Source organism: Argiope bruennichi, chromosome 8, assembly GCF_947563725.1.
Source record: "Argiope bruennichi chromosome 8, qqArgBrue1.1, whole genome shotgun sequence".
Taxonomy (NCBI): domain Eukaryota; kingdom Metazoa; phylum Arthropoda; class Arachnida; order Araneae; family Araneidae; genus Argiope; species Argiope bruennichi.
Genome location: NC_079158.1, coordinates 11,840,253 through 11,854,144, shown reverse-complemented (window position 1 = coordinate 11,854,144; position 13,892 = coordinate 11,840,253). Strand labels below are relative to the sequence as shown.

The window sequence follows — 13,892 nt, the reverse complement described above, 5'->3', positions numbered from 1 at the left end:
GTTGTAATTAACAGATTTTATTTTTGTTTTGGCAGCTGGAACATCTTTTTGATCTGTTTTCGACTTCATGAAAGAAGGAGTGAATAATTACTATTCATTTCGCTTGAAAACGCTTCCGGTAAGTTCATTTATTTATTTATTTATTTTTCACTTTTCTTTTCAGTACGTTATAATAATTTTTAAAAAATAGTTCTGCTTCAGTTCTATTTGAATTATTTTATTCCAATTATTGCGGAATTCGGCGTGACATTATTAGAAACGGTTGCTTTTCTCCTATAAAAGAAAGAAAAGGAAATCCTCTATGTTATAGCTCAAAAATAATAGCACAATTAAAGTGATAAATAATTAAGAATTTTTAAAATATGGATAATTATGATCATTAAAATGATTAAAAATTCGAAATCTGATGGTATAATTTTACAGACAAAAGTTTTTTATAAAAAAAAAAATACTTATAACAACGATAGAATTGCATTAATTAATAGCAATTTATATCAACATTTATTTTCCTTTTTCTAAAAATGTTCAGATATTAAAATGCATGTTTAATATTTGAACATGCATTTTTACAAATATTTTAGTAAAGGATGTTAAATCTCTTTGATAATATTTTAATAAGGGAAAATAACGATTTCTATAACTTTTTTGATAATATAGCAGTTGCTGTTTTATTTCATGTTTTCTCATTCTATAACTTATTCTATAACTTTTTTAAGAAAAGAGTACACTTTCCTGGTGCATTAAAACGAAGTTCAGCAATCTCCAGCTTGACCTACTTCTCTTGCACCCGCTGAGCGGCATCGCTTAATCGCCTTTTTTAGAACAAGTTAAAAAAAGACAACGAAGAGAAGAAAAAAAATGATAATTTGATATGGGAGTAGAGGGGGGGTATTTGGAGAAGGAGAAGAGGAAGGTTCTTTCGTCCTTGCCCTTGACTTAGAAACTCCAGACAGCTGAGTCTGAAGGCCTTCGACGGGGATTCCCTCTTCAGTTGGAAGGATGCCAAGCTGGAAGCGTGCCAGGCACGATTTCGTTCGTTGAACTTTTTTATCTCATGATAATGGGCAAAAATGGAACGGACAGTCATATTTTGTTGTTAAACTGCATCACTGAAATCTTCCGGTTCTCGGATGCGAAAGTTTGCTACAGGGATATTAACTCTTCTTCGCGTGATTTTTTTTCTGCAATAAATTAGAGTGATATAATTTATGCTCTAAAATAAAGAAAAAATGTTTTAAAAAATCCTAGTAAAATATACATAATATAAAATAATTAAAAAACAGTGTGATGGAAAAATCCATCAACATACGAATTTACATGTTAAATTCAGTACAAAATCTTCAGTGTCCTTTTCTTCTAAATTTCCCCATTCATTGTCGTTTTTATTAGCAAAAAAATCTCAGATTAATCATAAAAAAAAAATTCAAAAATCGCATGTTTCTACCAATCACAAACAGCGGAATGACAAGTTCAAACCCGCTATAATGATTACGACATTTTTTTTTTTTTTTTTTTTTTTTTACACTGCTACGTTTGTTGTTACGGAATAGTCGTGAAAAAAAGTTGCTTGCAACGACCCATTTATAGTACGCCTGTTTTGAGTACAATTTTTTGTTCACTACATGTTATGATGGAAATTTCCATCATCATGCAATGAAGGGTTAACAATTAGATTAATTCACTGGAAAAATAAACTTCAAGGCGCATTTAAACTCTCTCGAAATGTCGGGAAATAATGTTAGTAAATGTTTAATTTTTACTCTATTTCATAACGAAGTAAAGAGTGGTCTTCGAAAAATTTGGAGTAATAAATAAATAAATAAATCATTAATTCAGTTTCATTATATGTTGATAGCTTTTTAAGAAAGGAAATTTTTCTGTTATATTCTTCAGAAGAAGGTAATATCACAGTCATTATATACGGTCGCCCTATCATAGTCGTGACTTAATTGGTTTGAAAATCCATTTCCATATTGAAATCGGTAGTAATCGATTTGATCTACCTTGACATTGTAATCGTCATGCTCGACATATGAACATTTTATGAATAAAAATGTTCTCTCATTTAATCCATCTTCAGATAATTTTATTATTCATTTCCTTGATGTTCTAAAAATAAAACCTACAAATTTTACTATGAAATTCAAACTATTGAATTAAAAACTTTTTTTTTCGATTTAATGAATATCATTCAGACTATTATTTCTCTTAGAAATCTGGATGAAAAAGGCTTTTACGTCATTGTATTTGAGTTCTTAAATTAGCTTCTCAGGCTCTTTCTTCGATTCAATTCTTCTTTCAATTGAATGGTAAAACGAATCGAAGATTTTCCGCGCTATGCTTTAGTCTTTTTTTTTTTTTTTTTTTTTCTTTTAAGTGTAGGGTTTATTTTTAATTATTGTGAGATTTTTTTTCCAAGAAAAATTTTGGTACCTAAAATAGTATTATTTGTTTTAGTATTTCATCTTTATTTTAATTAATAGCTTATTCCAAATTTTAGTAACCAATTTATTCGATATATTAAAATTATACCCATTTTTCCCTGATACCGAGCGAATTTAGAGATTTCTCTTCTTATGAGTAAGAAAATTCGCTAATGAATGTCCAGTGTTATTCATTCATTATATACACATATGTATATCAAAATAATTCATTTGAGAATAGTTTTTTTTTTCTTTAAAAATATTTAAGATTATTTTTTAATCTAAACATAAAATCCTTGAAAGTAAAATAAACTAAATTTCTGAAAAATACAGAAAAAAGTTAAGGTACTTACTAATTAAATAATACTGATAATTACATTTAATAATCTATTTAAAACATACACAACTTTATTCTCCCCTCCTCCCCCCCCCAAAAAAAAAGATGATTTTCGTGATAATTTTATATATGCATCCAATAATGCTGAGCTTGCGCACTGTGGATTGCCAGATGTCCTGATTCACATCATAGTGTCAATGATGCAAAAACTTTTTTAATCAACAGTTGTTTCTCATTATCATTTCTCTTGTCGTGTTAGCCAATTAGCACTCAAGAGAGAGAATCAGAAAAAAGAGTTTCTGAAGGAAAAGAGAGAGTTTACAATAAACCGTAACAAATGAATGATCCATAAATTAGCTCCATTATTGTGGTTTCAACAATTCAGTTGCATTTAGAATAATTAGTATTAATTCTTGGTTCCATTTCGAACTCGACATCAACTTATAATTGGATTCTCTAAAGTATTTTTAATTATAAATGTAATTGTGTCGATAAATAAAGACGGTAAGGAATCCTAATCGGAATATATTAATATGAAATTTTTATTTTTCCCTACAATCTTTCATGTAACTGCTGTTGTTCGGTATTCTCTTTCAATATTACTAAAGTCGAATGTTAAGAATCTCGAGTTCAAATATTTCACGAATTCTAAGTTCAAGTATTGCCTCAAATCGGCACATCGAGGATCAAAAATAAACATCTGCTCATTAATCAATTATGCATTTCGGAATCGTATGTGAGGAATTTTTATACCAAATTCAGGTATAAACTCTTCCAAATTCAGGTATAAACTCCAAATTCAGGTTAGATTTAACTCTTTCTTCATGATGGATATTCATCCGCATTTACAGTGTATTAAAATAAATAAATAAAATAAATACCCAAGGTCAAATTATTTTGCCGAAAGAGAAAAAAAAAAGTTTTTCAGAAAAGCCCCCCGTTAGCCTTTCCATACATTTAGTGCGTCGTTAGGATGATCGAATACAGGAAATGGAATTGGGGAAAAAATAACAAGCATTACGATTCCATTTGAATAGAATAAGATTAAGAATAGTTTCAACTCTTTCTTCATGATGGATTAGATATATAATTACTATGTTGTTACTAAAGTTCTGTATGGTATTATAATGGGCACGTTGGAGGTACTAGATTTTCGTCCCCCCTTTCTATTGAACCTATATAGTAGGCAAGGGGAGACTCCTGTTGTGAGAACAATCACATTGACATCGCTTCTCAAATATAATGCCTGGGTAAGTTGCCAAACCCTTTCTTGACGACCTGTCCAGCTAACTATTTGGGGTTTTTGTGTAGCTTTAGACAGAAATCCCGAACTGGCAAACCTCATACTGGTAACAGGTGTCACTGGATTATCTTTCACCAAGAGGATAAACTAAACTTTTCAACCAGCTGAATAATTTTTTAAGCATCGGACCGATTTATCAAAAGAGCCATACAAATATATTTAAAATCTCTTATTTTGTTGCAAAGATTTCAAATGTGAAAGATTTCATTTAAAAATATAAAATTATATTTATCTCAACTAAGTGCGAAATAATCAATCATCATTTGTGAAGTCCTGCACTATGAAACCACCTTTTAAGGGAAGTACAACAAGACTTCTCTGAAAGTAGTGAGAATTGTAAAGCATTTAAGCATTTTTGGTGTATTGTGTTTTATGGCATAAGAAGGCCGTACACACAATGAAATAAGATATTTTAAAAAGTTTTAGAATTAAATTATTAAAAGAATTTATTCTTCTTTAAGATATGCGACTACTTTCTGTATGATTTTTTTTTTTTTTCTTTTTTTTTTTTTTTTTTTTTTTTTTTTTTGAAAAAACACTCTAAAATATTGTAGTTACATTTTTTTTTCTCCTCAAAAAGGATTGAAAAATATCTATGAAACCAAAATATATGAGTTATGGGACAAAGTTTCTTTAAAAAAATGGGGGACAAAATTGCTTTTATTTGGCTAAAAAAAGTATACTGCAAAAATATTTTTCAGAGCTTTATTAAATGAATTGCTCAAAATTTAGAGATAATTTAAGGCATATCTAATTTTTGAGCTAAAAAAAAAAACAGTGTTGCTATGCACTCTTTAAATATTGGGGTTCGACTGATAAATAACATAAAATTTTCTATTTTTTATCGCATTGTGAAACATTAAAACAAATAAAAAAATAATTCAAGTTGAATTCAGATTACTTACTCTCTAGTTCATTTAGAATAAGTAATCTAATATAAAGTTATATATTGAGAAATTATTATACTAAATGTGAGCAAAAAATATATATTAAATCTGAATTTATGAAGAGTTTGGCAAAAAGATTCTATCAAAGAGTAAAATTTGGGAAAATAGCATTGAAATCTATATAAATGCGAGTAAAAACAATCAGATAAGTTCTAAAAAAGATATACTTAGAAACAAAATTCAAACGGTTTTAGAAAGAAAGCTGCTCAAACATTAAGAATATGGAATTTAAAATAAATCAAATTTTCTTTAAAAAAATCAATTTTACAATGTAGTTACTAGCATAAAAGTTCAGAAATGGAAATGCTTGAAGGGGGGAAAAGTAATAATAATTTGCATGTGATTAAAAGGAATGTTTTATTTCTGGACTTTTACTTTCGCGCGCGCGAAATAAACTCGAGATTTTGACGAGTCTCCGCATTTTGATCTCAACGAGTTCGAAAAATCTGGCATTATTTCCATTATTTTTTATTATTTTATTATTTATTATTATTATTATTTTTGGCATTATGCCTGCGCGTCTATGAACAGGGTTACTCAAAAATGTTTTCATGCAGAAGATATCTGTCTGTCCGGTTTCCGAGTATTAGAAACCACAATGATTACAAAACGTTAACAGCTAGATTTATGAAATTTGATATATTGGTTTAGCATCCAAATGAAACAAATCTTAAATTTTGAACCAAATCTGTCAAATGGTTAATCACCTATCGGTCTGTAGTTTTGTTTGTATGTTAACAAGCTACCTCAAAAATGCAATGAATTAAATTAACGAAATTTGTTATGTGATCTTAGGGCTACAATTGTAGTTCTATGTTAAATTCCGATTTCAATTGCTCGAAAATAAGGCGCCGAAAATACAAATTCGATTTGGATTTCTGTATTGACCGTGTACCGTGCATCAGGATATTCACAGGATCGTTGTAACGAGGACCGCCAGAAATAATACAAATTCTTACTCGCTGCTTTTCACCCGTCTGTGGAGTAAAATCACACAAAATTACAAGCGCTGGTCTCTGAAACTAATAGTATATATATTTTTTCCCCAAATTTTAATGAAGTGTTTCAAGTGGAAATAATTTCCTAAATCGCCTCCCCCTCCTCTCTCCTTTACGTTTCGTTTGCAAAAAAAAAAAAAAAAAAAAAAAAAAAAAAAAATTGAATTGTCTATGTTGACGAATTTCTATGTTTTAAATCTTTATAAGTCTCCTTTTCTTCAGAATTTTACCGATATGGTAACGCGATAATCCGACAAGAAACATGTTAGATTGCAGGAACATGCAATTTTGTATGTAAGCTTTACACTAACATTGTAAGTCGGTATCAAATTTTGCAATTTTTATCTGACCAGGTACAAATGAGCATGTACAAAAGTCAGACAAATACCAGCACACGACCAAAAACAAAACCAGCTAATTGGAACATTTAATTAAAATTTGGGATATAAATATACTGCTAATTTCAGAAACCCTCGCCTGTCGCTTTTGTGAGATTTAATTCCACAGACAGAAGATATTACGTAGCAAGTAAGATTTTACATAATTTCCAAAGTTCCTCGTTAGGACGATCCTTTGAATTTCCTTTTGAATCCTATTTTGTTTTAATCTGAAATTAAAGAATAAACATATCTCCCTTCATCCTTTATTTTACCTTTATGTTTTGATGAAACTAAAACGGACCGGCCCACGAATGAAAGTGCAAAGGCATTAGGTATCTGTAAACACAGAGTACTTAATTTAATTATTTTTTATGTTGCCGTTTGTAATTGCTTCTTCATTACTGATCAGCAATAGCGAAAAAAATTTGCCGCTCTTAGAGTTAAGAGAAAAATTCTTTTCAAACTGAAAAGAGATCATAAAATGTTAAATGTGTCAGGAGGCCTGATTTTCTCCCCGTCGATTGTTTATGTTGCGGTTCCGTTAGTTGAAAGTAACAAACTGTTTATGTTGCGTTGCGTTAGTTGAAAGTAACAAACAAGTAGTGTCAAATGATTCGATCACAAATTCGCTAATACTGGAGTATTCTGGAAGCTGTTGTATGCGTGGTAAAATTCAATGAATATAATGTATCTTTGATTTTAAAATTATATTCTAATATTTACGACATATTTACAGATTCCTTGAGAAAAACTTAAAATTCCTAAGAATGCAGTCAGAGTCGTAAAAGAGCGGTTATAAAATATGCAAAAAGTCGCTAAAGATTAAATATAAGTTGCGTATTACAGGAATGCGACAATTAAACATAAAAAAAAAAAAACCTTCAATAAGACCAAACGACATTCTCGAGATTCTGTCTGGCCGAAGATTAATTAATCAAAAAAACGAAACCAAACCATAAAGTAGTAGCATTATCTGTAGGTGACATCACTTCACAGAAACGACGAACACTACCGTTATTTTACTTTTTTTAATGTGTATGTATATCAAAACTAAACAATCCATAAATAAATATAGGGTGAATAAAAAAATGAAAAAAAAAAAATGTCGGGGAGAGAGTGATTCTCCCCTCTCTCCTCTTCCCCTTAACCGCACATGACCTGACTCACAATCGTAAAAACCATCTCCAATGCCAATGAATAGATTAAAAATAAATAAGTCCATTGCCTGAAAAACAGATTTCAGCCGCCTCTCAATGCTAGAATTACAAATCCACTGGTAAACACACTCTTACGATTATAACTACACTAAGACCCGTTCATGCGAATAATAAACATCTGGGCGAGCGGCGTAAAAATACATATTTCACGCTTTTGTAGGCGCGAGGGTGTTCGCGTGGGCGGATGTACTTAGGCGATCAACAATGGATAAAAAGGAAGAAATAAGTAACGGCATTCAGTATTGACACCCTGTGTTATTTGAGAAGGGAAGCGCAAAATAACAGCTATTGAGGATGGGTGCGAGTGAAAGTTCAAGATCGTTTGCAAGACGATTTGACGTGAAGCTGTTATTCTTTAGCTGAAAAAATTGAGTAGTGTACAGCTGATATAGTAGAAAATTGTATACAGATAAAATAACTAACACTATTTGTTTGATCTTATATTTAAAAATTCCTTATTCCGTTTCTATTTAATTCAATATTTTTTTTCTGAGAGGTAACAACTCAATTTCATCAACAAATATTCGCAGATTTCGGTCTTGAATATGTCGAGAATTCATTTTGTGTATTATGCACTGCCGCTGACGGAAAATACAGTTCAGTGTGTTAAGTCTGTTAAGTAAGTCAATCCAGGAGTTAATACAAATCGCTTATTGGGTTGTTCCCATAAAATATTACAGAAAAATTTAAAATAAATAAATAATAATACAAAAATAACGTGCAGTTTGCGATAGAAGCTTGAATTATTGAATAGCTATTAGGTCCAGATTAGATAAAAATGCTAAATTCATTAACATAAAAAATCGCGTCCTCTCTTATCTCAAATACATGTCAGTTTATTCATGTATTTATCTTGTGCTGACCAGCTACCAAACCAATTTTTTTTAAAAATTCTATGCTCTGCCAATATTATGAAATGAATGTGAAAAAACCGTGCAGACCGTCTTGAGACACTCGATTTCGCAATGAATTAGTTTTTATATTTATTTAGTTACTAAAAATTACTTTTAAAAGAAACCTGTTACCACTGATAAACATTTCTGATGTTTGATGTATTTTATATAGAAGACAAATTATTTATTTTATTGCCGCAGGTCATTAATTTATCCACTCTGTTTGAAATTAAATTTTCTAGCAAATCTCAAATTTATTGTCAAAATAAAATTTTTGATTACTACTAACTTTTTTCGGTAAAAATGATCTTACCATAAAAGTTTACAAAAAATTATAGGGTCTTTGAAAATTTTTTAAAAATTAATGATTTTTATATAATTTTAAATTTTATAGACTTCTTACACATTTCTTGTTTTTTTTTTTTTGTTGTTGTTGTTGTTCTGTATGAATTCATAACTCTAAAAAGACAAAATATATTATTAATATCAAATTAATCTGTTATTAATTTGATATCCCTTTTATTAATTGCTGCAAAAGAAGTTTTAAATCTTCGATCTTTAGAAATCGAATTTTTAAGCTCTGGATGATTCTAGGATCTTTATTTTAGGATATTTTTTTTCATTTGCAAATCTATTACCCGTCCTTTGATCGAAAGACATTTTTTGCGATGGAAAACTGAATGCTTTAGAAAAGTAAAAGAAAGAATGAAATAAAAAATGTAGTATTTGTTATCAGGCATTATAATGTTTCTTAAGCACAGCAATACCCGATTGCGCTTCAAAAATTCGCTTTGAAACATTTTTTTTGCAGTTGTCTGTACAAACTAAAATTAAATAGATAGAAAAGTGTGAGCTATCCATTTTTTCACGATGACAAAATTTAGTAGATACCTCGTGCTTTGGTGAGGCATCATAGTTAAAAAGGTTCTGATAAAAAACAAGTCATTCAAATGATATAATTATACGAAATATTGAAATTCTTTTTGGTTCGGTTGTAATAAAATGCTAGCAGTTTTATATCTTTGAAAATTCAAATTGTAACTATACAATCAAATGACGCTTATTCTGACTATTTTAATAAATGGAACTCGTATAGTTTCTAATGTCTGCATGCTTCCGGCATAAGGTACACATCTTCGATTTAAAAATTCGAAAAGATATTTGACATCTTTGGTCAAGAAAAAGTGTAATACTTAAGAAATCCATAAGACTGTTTGTCCAGTTTTTGTTGCAAAATGCAAAATTTTAATTCAAGCTAGTCATTCAATTCCATTTAGAAACGAGAAATGAAAGATCTCCTCTTCAAGTGCTCCAATAGAACCTGGTCCCTTATCACCCTTCGTCCACGTATCCTAGTTAACCTCTCCATTGTTATCGCGCTAAGTCTATTAAAAAGAAGTGAATAAATCAATCATGAATTCGCAGGTGTCTTCTCGGATGTTAATGACTTCTTTCGAAGTTTTCTAGGATGTTAATGACTTTAAATGACGACTAGGGATCGATAAAATTATCTCAAAGATTAAGAAAAGTTACAGCCGTCTAACAGTTGTCAATTCAGTTGTTATCATCAAATATTTCTCAACTTGTGTACTCACTATCATTTTTGACAGCGGAAATGCTGTTCGCCATTAGAATGAACATTTAATTACATTTGTATTTTGTGTTTTGATCCGGAAAAACACCATGATATTACTTGCCCATGTTTTCGCTGAAAATATTTACTTTCACTTTATCTCGAATCATTCTTTAATATTTTCACTACAATGCACATGACGTTGATGCTAAAGTTTTTGTTTGTTAATGTTTGATAAAAAAAATCAAATAATTGCTTCAAAAAGATGCGATTTCACTGTTAACATCTTTAACTTCATAATTTCAATATTTATGCAAAAATAATAATATTCTAAAACAAAACAAAACAAAAGAAATGTGAAATCGTTTCCTGTTTATCTTCTCTGTGACTCGTTCTCTCTGTGTTTCACTCCCCTTTGCTTTCAATAATCATATCACCCATATCCGCCCTTTCGATTACACCATTGAAATGTTGTGTTGTGTCCAAATAGAACGCTTATTGAAATTATACATTTTTATGTATACATTTCTGAATTTATTTTATTCCTTACGTTAAGTTAGTTCTTCGTTTAACCTCTATTTAAGCAATCGCAAGCCATTTATAGAAGTTCGTTAGAAATGGAGATACAAAAAGACTGATATTTTAGAGTGAATGCTTAACCCATTTCATATTTGCCAACCCATCCAACATTTTTAAAGGTTTCTGTTGATATTTGACAAACATTTTATTTTGATTCAACCGAACAACAGGGTTGCGGTTGTTGCTGTATTAATATAAAGTATGCTTTTTTTTTTTTTTTTTTTTTTTTTACTTTTTCATATTCGAAAAACGGAGAAAGTGTTATAATTGTCGAAAAAATTCGAATTCGAGATTTTGATGAATCACCCTGAGTTCGAAAAACACTATTTTGGCATAATGGTTGTCTGTCTGTCTGTGACAAAGACGACGAAAAAGAACACTTGAGCTAACTAAATGAAATTTGGTATACAGTCTTTACTCCAAATGTTACTATTTTTGTCAAATTTTGAACAAGATCCATTCAGAGGAAATCTGTCTGTCTGGCTGTTCGAATATCAGTTAACATGAAGAGAGGCAGCTTGATAAGTGTCTACACAATAAATTACAATAAAGAGTTAAACACGATTCAATCTTCATATCGTATTTTATCTCATTTTAAGCCTAATCCAACAAGGCGTTGATCGACTGTCGATCTGTCCTTTCAGAAACATGTGAAGGCGATCATTCAAAACATCATATCTCATATATATCCTATTTGATGTGTGAATTTTGTGACTACCATTGCAGTTCTGTGCCGAATTTCTGTTTCAATCGGTTGGGGAAAAACGCACCTAAAACGCTCATTCGATTTTCGGATACTATTCTTCGCGTGTCAAGGATGAATTGATAAAGGGGCCGCGGTGGCCTGGTGGTAAGGTCTCGGCTTCGGAACCGGAGGGTTTCAGGTTCGTGACCCGCTTCCACCGAAGAACCGTCGTGTAAGGGGGTCTGTTGCACGTTAAATCCGTCATGCTCAAACGTCCTCCCGCTGGTGTGGTGTGGTGTGGAGAGGGGGGTGCCAGCTCCGGTGTCGTCCTCGTTATCTGACCGTGGTTCAAAATGACGAGGTCCGTCCCAAAATAGCCCTAGTGTTGCTTCAAACGGGACGTTAATATAACCAAACCAAACCTGTCCTTTCAGAAGCATGTAAAGGCGATCATTCAAAACATCATATCTCATATATATCCTATTTGATGTGTGAATTTTGTGACTACCATTGCAGTTCTGTGTCGAATTTCTGTTTCAATCGGTTGGGGAAAAACGCACCTAAAACGCAAATTCGATTTTCGAATACTATTCTTCGCGTGTCAAGGATGAATCGCTAAAGCAGTCGCCAGCGATCGCACAATGGATTCAGCAAAAATCCTAAATTCACATGAAAGGTTGATATTTCATAACTATTCGCTAATGCCAAGCATGACATTCTCTAGGAAAACACTTTTATTAGAGAATATGCGAGAAGGTTTGGGAGAGACCATTTTCGCTTGTTTTAAATCCAGCTACACAAAAGTTTTAAATATCTTTCTTAATAAAGTCTTAATATACTTTTCGAGACGTTTTCGGTTATCACTGAAGATATGAAAATTTTTAAGATTTTGATATGAAAGAATTTTATTCACTTTTCTTTAAGTTTTACTTTAAAAATAAATTAAATGCACTTTTTTTTTCGTTTGTTCCTTTTCATTTCTTTATTACAAAGTTGTACTGAAATATATTTAATACAATGTTGTTTTTTACGATGATCTCTTAATTTTTTTTTATTTATTATTCTAAAAAAATTTACAAATGATCAAAAAGTAAGACAAAAAATTTTAAACGAGTGCTTTTAGAATATTTTGAAATATCTTATTTTTCTGATGGAATGATTAACTGGAAAAAACATTTAAATACACTCCTTTCCATTATGATTTGCTCATTTCCCCATTATTTTGCACGTAATGACCACTTCTATGGATATCTGACCATAACTTTTATTGAGTGTTATTTGAAGCAAAGTATATAAAACAGAATTCGAGGATTATACAAGATCTTAGTCTTAAAAGGCTTGAATAAGAGTTGAGATTTTAAAGAAAATTTAAATGTATCGCTTCTTTTTGTGAAATCAGCATCCATCTCTGCATCATACGCTACACATTTTATTTCGAGATAGTATGTCACCCGTTTTTCCTGAAATTTCTCCTTTTATAATGAAATCTTAATAATTATTGAAAAGAAGATGGATAATTCATTACAAAATAATCTTTTTTACAGTGTGAATTCTTGTCATCTCCGTATCTTTTCCCACTCATCGCGTAAAGGCAAATCCATAACCTGACTTGACATCTTAATAGAATCATAACAAGTAGCGTTGTAGGAAGCTATTCAACATTTGGCATATCATCAAAAATGATTTTCCATTTCTACTTGAACTTGCCAAAATAAGATTACTCACCGACATTGTGCAGTGATCGATGCTAAAAATGCCACCGGAAATCGCAGTCATTCAAGGACTGGACCACACAAGAAGTATCAATTGATTGGCAGAACTAAATGTTTTTCCCTCGGTATTTCCATAATAAAACGTTTTTTGTGTTCGGCTTTGTCATATAGAGAGAAGAAGCGAATATGCATTTTGGAATAGTACCTCTTCCATTGGATGTATCGTGTCCAAATCTTGTTACAGACCTACAGAGGTGATGTTAAGATCGATTACAAAATTCCACTGATCAAGATCCTTGTATTTTGAAGTTTTCATATTCACATCCACATAAAAAAATAAAAAAGAAGAAGATATACTCTTTAATGAAGCCAGAGTAAATTGTAACACACATATCTATAATTTCGGTTTGAAGACAATACTCTAAAACTTATTAATCTATATTGAATTTGTAAGCTGTCAAGTTCGCATACACAAAAATAGATATGCAGACAATCTGTTTGGTTCGAAATTCGATAGAGGTTGTAATGCTGAGAATAAAACTATATGTTTAACCACCTGACATACAAATTTTCTTTACATCTTAATTAAATGACAGATCCTATTTGGGGCAATTTCTATTATTTTAACTCCTCATTGAGATAGCGCATTTGAGATAATGATTTAAGTGATTTTTGCATTTTAAATTAATTAGTACTTTTTACTTAATTTGCAGATTTAACATTAAAAATACTGGAATTCGATGCGCGAGTCAGACTCATCATTGTAGGCGAAGGTGTTAATTAAGTTCATCTAAATCAGGGCATTTTGAATGTGTCCAAATGCGCACTGATGTATAGACTTCATA

At 30.8% G+C, this 13,892-nt stretch overlaps 1 protein-coding gene across 1 annotated transcript in view; it reads left to right on the top strand.

The window, feature by feature from the left end:
• Positions 1–13,892, top strand: part of LOC129981541 (uncharacterized) — a 90,410-nt gene that overhangs the window by 24,836 nt on the left and 51,682 nt on the right. The window contains exon 2 of the mRNA XM_056092412.1: positions 36–118. The gene's annotated coding sequence lies outside the window, so the exon portion shown is untranslated. The remainder of the gene's footprint in view (positions 1–35; positions 119–13,892) is intronic.